At 37.2% G+C, this 12,228-nt stretch overlaps 1 protein-coding gene across 3 annotated transcripts in view; it reads left to right on the top strand.

Annotated features, from left to right (window-relative positions):
- Positions 1-12,228, top strand: part of grik4 (glutamate receptor, ionotropic, kainate 4) — a 461,142-nt gene that overhangs the window by 193,172 nt on the left and 255,742 nt on the right. The gene's annotated exons all lie outside the window — the stretch shown is intronic.

The raw sequence follows: 12,228 nt of genomic DNA, 5'->3' as shown, positions 1-12,228 counted from the left end.
TCCATCCATCCATCCATCCATCCGACCATCCATTTTCCGTCACGCTTACCCCAGCTGGTGTCGTGAGGGGTGCTGGTGCCTATCTCCATCTGTCAATGGGCTAGAGGCGGGGTACACCCTGGACAGGTCTGGACACCTTCTTGCAGCTCTGTGCAAATACTATGGAAAATAAATAGTGATAATACAGGGAAATCCTAGAGGAAACTAAGACTCTGAAACGGACTTGAACCTTAGGTGGAAGACAGAACTACCACCAAAAAGACAAGTCCTTTGTTAGGACTGTTTGACTCCAACCTAAGTAGGACACTGTCACAAAACCTGACCAAAAAAAGCATTCTGTAGGTGGTGGTCTATTCAACTTGAATGAGCTAAAGGTAATTTACCAGTTGTTGTGTCATGAGGTATAAACCTCTGTGCAGTAGCAACCATTGAAAATGGCCCTTCCCAGTCAAACTCCAGCTGAATGAAAGCCAACTTCGAGCCTCTGGAGTGACCCCCTCCCCTCCATGCATGTTTTGTTACTCTGACTCCACCCTTTCACTGAATTACAGGATCTGACCAGGAGAAGGCAATTCTCTTTAGATCTTAATGTCCAAAAATCATGACAGAAAGAATATTTTAGTAAAAAGATTGATGTTTAAAAAAGGAGCCTTTGGGGACCAGCCAAGGGCCGATCAAGAAAAGTGGGGGGATTGTGAATTGATACTACTGTATATAACCCAGCTATAATCACATCAAGTTGCAAAAAACCATGTCAAGTCACTTCCACTAAAGTAATGTTGTCCTGTGCTGTTATTCATAAATTTGAATCCCAATAAAATGGTTTGAGGTTTGTGGTCGTAAATTATGTTTTGAAAGGGATTGTATGACTTGTTTAGAACAGTTAACAAAGCTGAACTAGAATATGCTAACTACTTAAAACATAGTATATGGAAAACATTTAATTATAACACAATTCTAGGTTAACATGGTATGGAGCAACTAGTTTTTGTGGGAGCTTTTCCTCATTTGCTTTGTGAAGTGTTTTCTGCTGCCTAATTTCATCCAGCCAGTGAAGCCTGCTACGTTCACTAATTTGGAGAAAATATTGCTCTACCCACACATAATCACGACTTTAAGCTGGTGTCTGTTTTCTTGTATACAAGGAGGGAAAACTTGGGCAAATAGTCTGGAAAATCAGACATTATCCTTTATTAGAGCTGGATTCATCAGAGCCTCCCATCTCAACTCCATGAACAATTTCTGCACTAACACAGACATGCTCTACATCTGTCCAGTTCAATATCACCGTGTAAAAACCAATTATCAGCGGTTTCTAAATCAAAGGCGGTGGGGGGTTTCATAGGTTTCGTTTTAAAGCCTATACAGAAATTCATCATATTAAAAAAAAGCAAGTGGATGTAGAAACTATTAACTGATCTACTATGCTTTAGAGCTATGTAGATTTTTTCTGTATTGACTGAAACTTGCAGTTCTGTATCAATAAATATTCATTTTCAAACCAGCTGAAATATGCATTCCTCTTTAATTGAAGGGGGAAAAAACATCTGCAAAGATTGCAAAAGTCCAAACATAAAATATAACAAGGTATCTCTGAGAAAATATTTAAAAGTTAGGAAAAATAAGATAACAATTGCATTATTTAGAACATGTATCCAAGGCTGAGAAAAAGAGACTAAAGGTAATGATGAGCAACAGGCCAAAAGCAGGACATGGTAAGCTGCAGGATTTTCAGTGTTGAACATTTAAAAAGTCTCCTTTATTCTGAATAAATCAAGACTATATGTAGCAAGGTGTCAAGACAGACACAGAAGTCTTTTATCAAGGAAAAACTCAAATCTGCCAGCATATTGTGGGTGAATTTAGCATGGTCTGATGAAACCATAGTTTGAGCTGTAACTCCAAAAAGACAAGAACACTAAGTATTGCAAATGGAAGACCATCGCCACAGTGAAACAATCCTCTCAGATTTTTTGGCCATAAACCTTAATCTGCCTGCTGGAAAGCTTGAGATAAGGAGGGGTTTAATGTTTCAGAATTCCACTTTCAAACTGATAACAGTTTGATTACATTTTGCAACGGTCTGCAAGAGTTACAATTTCTAAGTTTTGTTAAATAGGGCATTGGAGATGAGATGTCATTACAATCTGACAAATAAAAAAAAAAACATTTTTAAGGCTGAGATGATTCCATATAAACCTTAGAACAAAAAAATGTATGTTAGGTCAAAATTGATTTACACATGGGATGTGACATTAACACGTTCTGTTCAGCTAATATGAATTTAACATAATAGATAGACTCTCTAAAACAGAAATAAATCAGTAAGACTACAAATATATATGCTTTGTATATATTCATTTTTAGATATAAATTAAATAAACCTGTAAATTCACTGCATACCGAATATGTATCTGAAATGTTCTCTCTTTAGCAATAAAGAAAAGGTAAAAGATTTCAATTATAAAGCGAACAGCTTACTGAAAGGGGTTTGCTTGCTATCAAGCTTATAATGGTTCTGTGATCCAATAAATGACTATAGAATTCAAACTCTACTTTGTAACAGGAGATAGAAAATGTTTTATCATTTTTGAATGGCTTAATTTGCCCTGGTGGATAAATCAATGACAAATTAATACTTGAAACTTTTTTTCCCCTTATCATTTGCAAACATTCAAGTGGTATTCTAAAAGCATCATGGAGTTTCCCTAAAACCATGTCTACTCTACATATAGTGATAAAACCATTGATGTGTCACTTAAATACGATAGCACACATCCTCAAATACAACACGCTCCTGCAATTAGTCTTGCCTGAGTCTTGTTAATCTAAAATGTCAATTTTTATAATTTTTTTATTTAACATCAATACAAAAAAAATAACTTGAGGACATTTTTAATGTACTGACAGAGCTGCTGACTGACTGCCACCACACAAAGAAGCTGGACAAACCAACCTGTGCCTCTTTACTCTGTTTTCTGCACTCAGCAGGGGGAAGACGATAGAGCATTTTCTATGGGCTAAATTCAATTCGCTTCACTTTCACTGCAGCAGTGGCTGAGCCATCTTTACCTGCTCCTTTGTGACAGGCGTCATTTGAGCTGTTGGTCTGAATTTCAAGTTTCTTTTGAGATAGATATTAAGAATGAAAAGGATGCTGATAATAAGAGTGAATCAATTCACCCCCATGGTGCAGAACTTTTGAAGTTCCCATTTTGGGTTACCCAGAAAATACAAATTCAGTTATTTGCCTATGGTTTATTTCCTTCAACTCAAAACTGTCTGAAGATGAGTAACTTAGCCAAATGAGTATGTAGGCCTAAAAAAAAATAAATTTCAAAAGTGTTTCTTTATCTCAGTAGCAATTGAACTGTATGTTTCATAAGCATAGTAGAAGCATGAGAATAATGCGGAAACATGCCACCGTATTTAAGTTTACGTCCTGCTGCATTAATTTGTCCCAGCCTACGAAAACATTAATTTTTTTTTAATAGTATAACTCTACTATTGCTATTACTTACTGAGTATCTCACATTCAGAAATAGCACATTGGAACTCGTTTTAAGATGAAACCTTCTAAAGGTCAGACCCACAGTGTAGCAAGTAGGAATTCTATAATGGAAGAATGCTTGGGCTTAGAATTTTCTAAAAATAATTACAAAAAAAGTTTAAAAAATTATTATAAAAATAACAAATCATATTATCCTTCATGCTGGACAAGATATGTCACTAAACAGAAGTAAGAGAAACATATGCTGCAGAATCGTTTTCTATGTTCAGCTGTGTTTGTCCTGGGATCTAGTGTGCAAGCTTTTGTTTGTTTTTTCCACTCCTTCCAGGCTCTGACGGTATCTTGGGTGGATCAGTGCAAAGGAGTCTTGGAGTACAATTAGCATTTTGGTCGTAGTGTCCACCAGTCAGTAGCAGCACACAGTCAATTCCCTCAGTTGTGCTCACACAGTGACTTATTAAGGCCAGCTGCAAGAGCCACCATGACTGAGTCACTGCGCCCTTGCCTCCAGTCAGTTTCATTCAGCCCCCATTCACTCTAATTTCAGATGGCATCTATGAACTCATTTAACTCTCTGTGAAGACCAGAGAAGATAGCAATGTTGGTTGGGAAAGACCGGATATATGTCTGAGGAAAGCATTCTGGTTTGCTCTGAATGCCATTAAGTCATGGTGTCATCAGATTCTGTTTAGCTAAGAAGTGTTTCCTGGGAGGAAAAGTTAATGCAGAGGCTGACGTCCCAATAAGTTCCCAGGGGAGGAGATCTCATAATTATTCTCCTGGCTTTAAATTATTCAGCCATGTGGTGTGCGAGTCATTAGTCAGATGACACTACAGCATGTGTTTTCTCAGTGCTGAAGCTATGGGGCACATTTGAGATCTTTGTCTTTTTAGGTGATCACCTCTTACAAAAGCCAACAGACTATTTATTTCATTGTTTTGCTCAGAGACCAGAGCAGATAAGGAGGATGTAACAAAAAGAAAATAGGCTTAATTATCAAGCAGGATTTGTGCCGGCAGACATAGCAATTTTTGTTACAAGTCAGCCACCTAATTTGAAAATATTTGTTTTGGAGACATATCTCCCCTTTGGTATCTAAATGAAATAAGGCAAGTTTCTGATTAATCTCTAAGGTTTTAATTACCGGGGCAGGTACTGGGACCAATCATTTATTCATTGCCAGGAATGTTCTATGGGAATGGTTTTATACAATTATGCAAACTTTTTTTTTTTCTTTTACTCCAGAGCTTATTGCATAAATTATGCAGCAGATCTGATAAGTGCAAACGGTGCACAGATATAAAGACTGTGTATGTATGTGCAATTTCCATCTCACTCACTAACAGAACATCCTCAATCATTGTTACCTCAGCGGAGCTCATGAAGACAAATTCAAATATATGTGCTCATTTACCTCTGAGAATCTGCACTTTATATGCGAAATAACTTCTCTGCTAGGCACAAACAGAAAAAAAATGGGGCTTAAATTATTAACAAACTAATTACAAGCTGCAGGGTTATGTTTGTGGATGCGTAATGGAGCTTGTCTCCAGCTGAGTTGGAGTCTGTAGGCATAGTTTACAGAAAACAGCATTAGAATCAAAGATTATGACCGTATGGTGTGGTGGTATGGAATGAAGGTCATAAAAAAAGCATTTCTGGACCTCAATTGAAATGAGGAGGGTGGCTGGAGTGGTTTCAAACACAATAAACCTGAAAACAATAACTCCCACTGCACACATAAAACCTTTGTGTAAAAAACAGTACATCATCAGGAAACACCAACTTTATATGCTCCATGTTCACTTTGTGTAATGTTAAAAAAATTGATCATGACAAATTATATGTGTTGGGGGGGGAAAGTGTGGTAACAGCAATATGTTTGCAGGAGTGTAAACACTCCTAAACTAATAACTCTTTAAACACAATCAAATCTAATTTAATTCAGCCCCCTTGAGAACAGATATGCCATCATTTATGCTGAATCTGATTAATATGGCATGTTGCAGTGTACTCATTTTAGAAATACTGCATTTTGTGTTGTTAAGTATACAGACTAATGTAGCAAACACATTTAGATATCATAAAATGTGCATGAAACAACAAAAAAATCAAGTATTAGATTTTCCTTTAATGTTTAAGAGGTCTTCCAAATGATCTGGCCAATAAGAGTCCGTGTAAGTCCAAAACATCTCAGTTGAATGCTAATGTAACCAGTTCATCTCTGGAAGATGAGGAAGCATCAGGGGTGGCTGTGGAACCTGAGCTTTATATGTTTGGACTGTTTTGATCCAGCTGTGCTTTTAGAGTTAGAACATTTATTAGTTTTATCTAAACCTTCAACTTTTACGTTAGATCCAATTCCAACCAAGTTATTTAAGGAAGTATTCCCTCTTATTTCCTCCTCCGATTTAGATGTGATTAATCTATCTCTCTCACAGGTATATGCACCATGACCTTTTAAAGTTGCTGTAATTAAACCTTCACTTAAGAAACCTGTTGATCCAATTGAATTGGTCAGTCGTAGACCTATATCTACTCTTCCTTTCTTAAAACAGTTGCTAGAAATGTGTGTGACCACATACAGTACACCCTAACAGCCTCTTTAACGAGTTTCAGTCAGGTTTTAGAGCTCATCATAGCACTGAAACAGCACTGGTGAAAATCACTAATAGTATTCTAATGGCCTCAGATAATGGGAGGTTTATGAGTAACAAACTAGCTACCCTGCAGAAGATGGCCAACCAACAGTTGCCCGCATAACTCACAATGACTGTTTTGAATCAAACCACTTAATATAAGGATGGAAGAAGCGGGAGAAATGAAGGAGGGAGAAAAGAAAAACACAAAACAATATCCAACCCGCCGGCAAGAGCAGCGGCTTTTACCCTTTTACACACAAAGGTAACATTTTCAGGAGCTCTGCTTTTTATAAACCAATCTACTACTACTTTCTACTTGCCTAGACAAAAATACCCTTTAAAGAGTAAATTGAAGGGATGCTTTATCGTTTCATTGTCATGGTTGCAGGAAGAATTGGAGGTCTACTCCTGTGCTTCAAAACAGCGGGATCAGCGAGGGTCTCCCTCTGTTGGGAGTCAGTGGTCTGTCACCGCACACTCGAAAACAACCCCAACTCAATCGAGCACAAAGCTAGTTTGCAGAACCTTAATTTCTTGACACTCAATCATGTTGAGTTTGTAGGGTTCTATGTCAGTTCACCAGCAGAGAATGGCAGAGCAGCAGCTCGGTGGCCGGTTCAGGAATCAAAACCAGCTCAGCAGCAGCAGAAAAACATCTCCAATGTAAAATGGCTCGTTGTTGATTTTAGAATTCAAACTTCTGAAAGTACTTTAAATATGAAACTATTACATACTGTTCAATAAATGACAAGTGTTATTACTTAAGAGTAATATCATTTGAATGTTCTTTACCGGGGACATCCATGCTTGTCAAAGAACACTACTGCCACCATCCGGTTTGTGACGTCATGGTGCGGTATCGGCTGTTGAGCAAGTTCCAGTGCTGTATCTGGCGTTTGTCACCATGTGCTATTATCCAAGTCATCTTCAAAACATTCTTCTTAAAAATGTTGGCTACATATTACATTTTTTTTTTCTCTGGCCAGAAGTTCGATGGCAAATCCTCCCTCTTTAAGTTGGCAATTAGACGACCAGTACTGCAGTAACCCGTCCGTGGTGGATCATGAATCGGAAAGGTGAAATAACAAATTTGTTTTTCAGTTTTAAGGGATGTATTACAATATCCAGCTGCCATGCACGTGGGCATTGTCAGTTTAACTATAGCTCTCGCAAATTTCAACGGTGAAATCCTCTCGCAATCTAAAATAATTGTTGTTTATTGCAGATGTGTCTAGTCATTCCCATTGATTTTGTTTGTAAAGCAGGGATAATGGTGCTAGGCTTACTGCACCGTGATGTCACTGCCGGAGGATGTCAGGAGTGAGGTGAGGTGTTACAATATTTGGACAAAAATAGCCGCTCCCAGACTCGGTGATCGCGAAAAAAATACATTTACATTTTTTACCGATTAATGCTAAATTCATTAAATCACAGCGAACGTATTTGTTTTAGTTATAGATAATGATCCATTGATCATTCCTTGCTGACTGGACTTTTCTTTTAAAAAGCAGATGTCCCAGGTAAATAAGGTTTTCTTTCAATTCTGCAACAGAATTGATCTGGTTAACTGTTTCTTTCCTAGACGGAGCCACCTATGGAGCTAATTTGCTGTTACCGTTGGTATGCGGCTTCTCTCTTGAACCCCCATTAGGCCTTGGTAGAAGGCTGCTCCCACTGAGCCAGGTTCTGCTGGAGGTTTCTTCTTGTTAAAATGAACTTTTTCCTCTCCACTGCATGCATGCTCAGTGTGAGAGGTTGCTTTAGAGTCAATGACAAAACACAGGCGAATATCATTGTTGCACTTTAGAAATGTGTCCTGCAAGTCATTCGCTCAATGCAAACAGCTGGTTTTCCTTTTTACCAGTCCGACTGTAGTATTCAATTGAATTATCTTTTTAAAGGGACTTCACTTGACATGTAAATTAATAATAATTTTATTTTATTTATCTAACATTGGAGAAATTTATCTCTGCATTTAACCCATCCCCTTGTGGAGCAGTGGGCTGCCATCATGGGGCGCCCGGGGAGCAGTGTTGGGTTAGGGGTCTTGCTCAGAGACCCAAAGTGGCAGTGGGACTCAAACTCAGAACCACAGGATTCCAAGTTCTATGCCCTAACCAATAGGGAACCACTACCTGGAAGTTGATGCACTATGGCAAGTCTTTTAAATACTATTGTGAGGTAAAGCTACATCTGCCCACAGCTGTAGCAGATACTCTTAAAACTAGTGATGGGTTGATGAGGCTTGACAATGTCACGAAGTGCCCAACTGTACTAATACGTACTGCGTCTACTGTGTCACTGAATACTGCCACCTGCTGGACCTTTATGTGAAAGACCACTGACACTGATTTGTTGATTAATAATACGATTTAAGTCATTGTAAGGTATAGTGTATTATTTAATATCTTTGTTTACATAGAGAAGATGTTATGATATATTTGGAAGAATTAAAAAAATAAAGGGATGCTGTCAATAAATAAATAAATTAAATTTAAATGTGTTTAAATTAAAACATGACTAACATCTTTCTAGCTTGATGAATTTGATAATAAGCTGCAGAAGATCAGAGATTATCTTCAAAGATGCCTCCCGCTGACAGATATGCTTCTACACACAGTTTAGTGCATCCATTTTGAAACAGCTCCTTGTTTTGGTTATGTGACTTTCTTGAAGCAATACTTGCACCGACATTAAGGTTTTGCTCTTTAAGCTGACACATGCATCGACGTATCGGTGTAGCTGAACCAATCTCTACTTGGAACTTATATGCTAAAGCAGAAAATGTGCATACTTCTATAGCCTGATTTGACCAAATCAAATACAAAGCTCTTCTTTCTAAGTTTCCTTACATCATATTTTGGCAATTTTAGAGCAGAATTTTAGTAATAAAACCATCAATGTTATTATAATACTTGCCCTCTTTATACAGAATACCTACATGTTAATACGTTAATTTGTTTTGCTAGTTCTTTCCAAACCAATGGAAAATGATGCTCAATTATTTAAATTTTATTTATATGGCTCAGATTCATAACACTCAAATAATAGTATTTAAAACCAATGTTAAATTAAATACATTTGACAGATTTAAAATGAATTAATAATGGGTTTTTTTCTCCTTTTTTGGTTAATTTTAAAATTATTTTATTGTTTTTTGTTAAAAATAATCTGTTAAGAATAGTTTTGGGATGTTATTGAAAATGCCTGTAAAAAATATTTCTAACAACTAAAAATTGTTGCTTTTGGGTTCAGAAAATACCACCCCTTCATTCTTCCTCTGCCTGTGTAACAAAAAGGCTTAGTATATTTGTATTTCTCAGTGTGAACGTGCATAATGCAGGGATATTAAAGGAGAAAGAGCAGAGGGGTGAACTGGAATTGAGCCTGGGCAGTTTTAATTCATTATGCCATATTGTCTTTTGGAAAAAAAACATTGATTTCTTTTTTCCCTACCCAGTTTATTTTTAATTCATCCCACATTTGCACCTCCCAACAGGCAGGGACATCAATTTCCTCTGTGAAACAGATGTGTTTGTGCTGGAAATCTTGGCTCTCATCCTCCATTAAAGCCAAACTCTCTTTGTAGAGAGAGCACTTTAAAGAAAATTAAAGCAGATGATCTGATTATTCATGATTGATTTCACCCCAAACTTATTGTGATTTATTCCCCCTATTCAAAACTATCTTTTTCTTTCACCTGCAGCCTGTATTCCACTGCTATTTTAAAGCTTTTTGGTCTCTAAACAATTGGGAGCATGTTGCCAGGGTCAACCATAAATATTGTTATAAGTGCCAAAAAATGTATGTAGTTTGTCCTGTGTTAAACTATTTCCCCCTAGCAGCTAACAAAGAAAAAAACAAAAAATAGCCTTTTTGACTTGCTTTTGATTAGTGCATGTCATGATGGGTTCTCAAAAGGAGACCCAATAATGCAGAACACCACTGACGGACACAAGGATGAAAGTTTGACAAGTTTATTAAACACAATATAAAGATAGTACTGATGACTGGTTCGGGCCTGGGTTCTGGTTTCACCGGAGTCTGCGTGAGAGACAGAGCAGTTATGGACTGCTGACAGGATTTGATTTCCAAGTGAGCTCTGATTGTACCTTGAGGGTTCTTGAGGTTCTCTTTGGGAGAGTCACTGTTGGTTCTGGAGAAGAGTTTATTAGCAGAGTCCGTTTGCTGCTTCAGCGTCTCACGTCTAGCTTGAACAGACCGTGACTTTGTTTTCCCAGCTCTAGTCCTGAGCTGCTTGGGGGTTCTCAGAGAATCTTCAGGGTTTGGCTCAGAGGGTCGGCTCGGCAGGCTAGCTCTTCCTGAGCTTTCACAGAGGAGACACGGGTTTCCTGGAAACACAGAGAGAGTGGTTAGAATCCAACCTGGATTCAGAGACATGGAGATAACACAAAGATCTAGGCTTTAGCGCTGACCAACTGGAACAACACTGCGGCGTTGAGGCAAGGTCTGAAGACAGCTTATATAGTGGATCCTCTGATGATCTAGATGAGCTGCAGCTGTGCAGGAGGCTCCCTCAGAGGATCCACGGCGGACTTTGCTGGAGAAAGATGGGATTTTCTCCAGCTCCCAACAGTGCAGAGTTTGGTCCTTGCAAACTGAGCCAACATTTTTGTATGCAAACAAAACCTACATTTTAAATTTGAACTACCAAGTTGAACTTTGCATCTTTGATCAGTTTGTGTTTTGCTAGGTGGAAAGTTTAGATTGCAACTGCAGGCTTTATTTCTCCTTGTACTTCCAGATTCAACAAAAGCCTAATCTATTCCATTAGTATTTGGAAGAGAATTTAGATGATCATCATTGTAAGTGTTTATTTGGAACTATTCTGATCATTATTTCATGTACTCTTAAATAAGCAAAAATATAGTTTAAGTTTGTTTTAGTTTAATTAAGTTAGTGTTTCCTGATTAATGACCAGCACACATTCTACTTTATAGATGTCTTATGGTACATTTTGGAAGTACATATTGTCTATATTTTGATCTGGTATGCTTTATGTTTATCTCTGATCATGGTAACCTGTAGGTCTTACTGATCCGTGACCGAAATAGAGAAGGGTTTTTCTATTGTACATGTTTTTACTAATGAAATTAAAACTGTTTCCCCCCATTTTAATATTACGTCATATTTTTATGAAGTTATTTGATAGCTCAAAGCCAAGTACAGTAGGTTAGAAATATAGAGAGCTTACAAAAAATCTAAACAATGTCTTTAAAAGAGAAGAAAAAATCTATCGATGAAAAGAAAGCAAAATGGTTTTGTCCATCCAGGCTGTCTGAAAAAACAATGAAGGAAGTTTCTGATTAACTGCCTTCACAAATTAAAGCAAACTATTTAATAGGTTATAACCGTTTAATTATCTGAAAGCCAACAGCTCCTTTATTATGTTTGTACCTCTAAGTCAGAATCAGAATCAGACATACTTTAATAATCCCAGAGGGAAATTACAGAAGTCATCTATTAGGTCCTGATTTTTTTTTCTTTCTTTCCCACTAACAGAGAAGTTCATTTGTTTTCTCCTTTTGCTGAAAGTTAAATAGATCCGATCCCAAATTCTAGTGACGGCAACATGCCTAGTTATTGGATATGGTTCTTTGAAGAATGGATTTTAATAGAGGTTATGTGTAGCAAGGTACCTTAAACCATTTTAATCCTGATTACTCTTAGTGACATATTTAGCATTTTGGCATCATGGGATTAAAAAAGTCCAGCAAAGGCATTTCTGGCTTCTGTTTCTTGCTTTATTGTACTGCTTGCAAGGAAGCTTGATGGCATTAAAGCTCAAGTTAGTGGCAGGAATTCTGAATATACCTGAGAAGTACTTGGATCATTGCAGAGATTTAACAGAGGATTTGTTTTATTACAGCACAAAAGGACACATAATGGTTAAAATACAGCAGTGATAAAAATTGCATTGTTCTAAGGCTGTGCATTGACCGAAGCTAGCAGCTGTTTTTTTTTATTGTTTTTTTTTTTTTTTTTTTTTTTTTTTTTTTTTGGTCTTTAAGGGGGGTTAAAAAGAAAAAAAAAAAAAAAAAAAAAAAAAAAAA

This window comes from Cyprinodon variegatus, unplaced genomic scaffold (genome assembly GCF_000732505.1).
Source record: "Cyprinodon variegatus isolate N-32 unplaced genomic scaffold, C_variegatus-1.0 Scaffold213, whole genome shotgun sequence".
Classification (NCBI taxonomy): domain Eukaryota; kingdom Metazoa; phylum Chordata; class Actinopteri; order Cyprinodontiformes; family Cyprinodontidae; genus Cyprinodon; species Cyprinodon variegatus.
The sequence above is the reverse complement of the archived record's forward strand: the minus strand, read 5'-3'. Positions and strand labels throughout refer to the sequence as shown.